We start from the raw sequence: 3,130 nt of genomic DNA, 5'->3' as shown, positions 1-3,130 counted from the left end.
AACAAAAATTCTAAGTAATCCACACAAAACAAAAACTAATAACGAAAAGAAAAGAAAAGCAAACTCTATTGACGGGTTGCCTTCCGTTAAGCGCTTCTTTTTTTAGGAGTCTTTAGCTGAATCCATCCCGCTTTACGTTTCTGCAGCTTCCTCCATTGGGATCTCCTTCTTGAAATTTTGGACTTTATATTTTGTCTTGTACAAATGGATTTTTCTCTTGTATGCCCTCTTCAATTCTTCCATTCTCTTTCTTGCAGTGATTTCTTCAGCTTTACGCTTTTTCCCTTTACCATGCTTATTTTTCTCCACTCCATCCTTTTCGTGCTCCATCGTTTCTCTTCCTTTCTTATCTTTCTTGATTGACTTTTTGGTTGTTACAAAATATGGTGCTTTGAAAGTGAAAACTTCACACGTAGTAGAGACAATGGCACGAGGCTTGGTTCTTTTTCTTTTGATTGACATTTCTTCTTGGTCTAGCATATGTGATTCAATAGAAAAGTTATGATTATCACCATTCAAAGTTTTAGGATCCCCTTTATCTTCCAAACTTCCTCTATCCTCCTCTTGGACAGCTGCATCATTCACCAAAATTGTTTCAAGAAAAGCCAAATGTGCATCCTCAAAGTTGATGAGATCTTTAATAGCCTTGTTTTCCTTAATAGGATTCTTCAAGTAAACATGCAAAACGTGCACATTAGGTTCACAGAGGGTACTAATGGCTTGCAGATTAAGATTTCCATCATATTGGGATTTTTCGCATGTACTCGTCGAGTCAGCGGGTACGACTCGGCGAGTCAAAGAGTCTTCAACACTTTTGAGGCTTTCTTTGCAGTCAGCTTCCTTCATCAGCCTTTCTGTCTCTTCCGAATCTCCCTCGGCATCAGAATTCTCTTCCAAGTATAATAAGAATTGGTTTGGATTGACCTCTTGCAAGTAAGCAAGCTCTCTCTCTAACAATTCATCATCCAAAATTATTGATGAAACCTTATCTTCTTTTGACTCTTTGTGCTTCTCCTTTTTCTCAGCTTCAAAAATTACCAAATCATCTCCCACCGTTAATGTTAGCGTAGATTCACGCATATCTACCAAGGCACAAGCGGTATTCAAGAATGGTCACCCAAGAATGATTGGTACTTTAGAGTCCTCTTCCATGTCTAATATTATGAAGTCAATCGGAAATACTAACTTATCAATTTTGATAAGGAGATATTCACATACTCCCGTTGGATGTATTATCGTTTTGTTGGCTAGATGAATCTTCATTGGAATTGGCTTTGGTACCGGAAGGTTTAACTTTTGGAAGAAGGAATATGGCATAATATTAATACTTGCACCCGAATCCGTCAATGCTCATGTAGTCATTATGTTCCCAAATTGACAAGGTACGGTGATGCTCCCCAGATCACCCCTCTTTTTTGGCAGTTCATTCAGCACTATTTCAGCAACTTCTTCTATATTTCTTTTAGTGGTAAAGAGGTTTTTAAGTAAGCTACCATATTTCGGTGTTTGTAGTATCGTTTCAACAAACAGAATATTTACTTGGAGTGCCTTTATGTGCTCCATAAACCTCCTATATTCTTGAATCTGCTCATCAGGTGTGGCTCGGCTCGGAAATGGTAAAGAAGGTCGGTAAGGCTTCAAAAGAGAGCAGTTTTTGTTTACAAGTCTTCGACTCGTCGAGTCCATGTTGGCGACTCAGCGAGTCGAGTTGGGTTTTCTTGAATTCCAGCTAATTACTTATTTTGTTCTCACCTTGTTGGGATTCTTCTTGATAGAGGTCAGAGGAGTGTAAATTGGTTCATAATCTGTTGTGATTGCATTCACATGCGCCATACTTGGATTTTGCTCGGTATTGCTAGGAAGTTCACCGGGTGCTCTTTGGTTGATTCGTTGTGCAAGCTGACCTAGCTATTTTTCAATGTTATGAATAGATGCTTGCTGATTCCTAAGCATAATTTGTTGATCCTTCATCATAGCTTGATTTTCTCTAAGCATATTTCGTTGCTCTTTCATTTAAGCGTTTGTATCATTGTGCCTCTTCTCAAATGCGACTACAAATCTTATGAACATATCTTCCAAGTCAACTTTCTTCTCCAGCACTGGTTCCTCTTTTTGATAAAAGCCCCTTTCTATTTGCTTAAATTTCTCCTCCTTGGCCTTTCTGTACTCATCATAAGGAAGCCAATCCTTCTTGGGTTTTCGCCAATTGTCATCATACCTATCACCACTTGAATAGCACACTTGCACCCTCCGGTTCCCGTTCTCGTCAAGATCACAATCTTTAGTGAGATGAGGCCCTCTATAATTCTCACAACCGACCCTAATGGCATGGATGGATTGGTCCATCTTAGTCATTCTTCGATCCAGACTCTCTAGTTTAGCCATCATTGTTGCCATGCTATCATTAACTGAGTTCACCGCCCCCGACTTAGCTCATTCCTTAGGTTATGATATTCTCTAGAGTGCTTAGAGAATTCTTCAATTAGTTCTTTGATTTATGGGGGTGGCTTCTTAGTGAGAAGTCTTTGCGAATCAAGGAGTTGCCTTGTGGTCACATTCACTCCATCATAGAAAATGGAGACTTCTTGTTGGCTATTAAGATCATGATGTGGGAAATTCCTTAGTAAACCTTTATATCTCTCCCAAGCATCATAAAGGGATTCTCCAGCTTGTTGTTCAACATTAGCTATGTCTTTCTTCAAATTGGCTATTTTCGAAGGAGGGCAAAAATGATAAATAAATTCTTCTTTCATCTTAGCCCATGTAGTGATGGATCCGGGAGGGAGTGATTTGAGCCAATCTTTCGCAACTCCTTTGAATGTGACAGGAAGCATGTGAAGTAAAATGGTTTCGCGAGGTACATTTGGAACATTAAAGTAGTCGGCTACATCGTTGACCTCGTCCAAATGTTTGTATGCGTCTTCGTGATCTTTTCCATAGAAGGGAATTTCCTTAAGTTGAGCAAGTATGGGGCCTTTGAGTTCGAAAGTAGTTGCCGCGGGAATCACGGGTTGCACGAGTCCTGGGCCGGTATCGTCATGTATCCTCTTCTTCCATTCACCCATAGGAACTTCATTGATGTTAGCCATTGTGTTAGCGGGTTCGTCTTCAAAATCGCTTCCTTCTTCGG

The 3,130-nt window shown here is 39.9% G+C and overlaps 1 non-coding gene across 1 annotated transcript; it reads left to right on the top strand.

Annotated features, from left to right (window-relative positions):
- Positions 1-2,598: 2,598 nt before the first annotated feature.
- Positions 2,599-2,705, top strand: LOC145096664 (small nucleolar RNA R71). The gene has a single exon (XR_013704036.1). It is a non-coding gene; the product is annotated as a small nucleolar RNA R71 (small nucleolar RNA).
- The last annotated feature ends 425 nt before the right edge of the window (positions 2,706-3,130 follow it).

The sequence above is a fragment of the Lactuca serriola genome, chromosome 3, assembly GCF_051521515.1.
Source record: "Lactuca serriola cultivar US96UC23 chromosome 3, Lser_US96UC23_V15, whole genome shotgun sequence".
In the NCBI taxonomy this organism is placed as follows: domain Eukaryota; kingdom Viridiplantae; phylum Streptophyta; class Magnoliopsida; order Asterales; family Asteraceae; genus Lactuca; species Lactuca serriola.
This window is presented reverse-complemented; position numbering and strand designations above follow the sequence as displayed.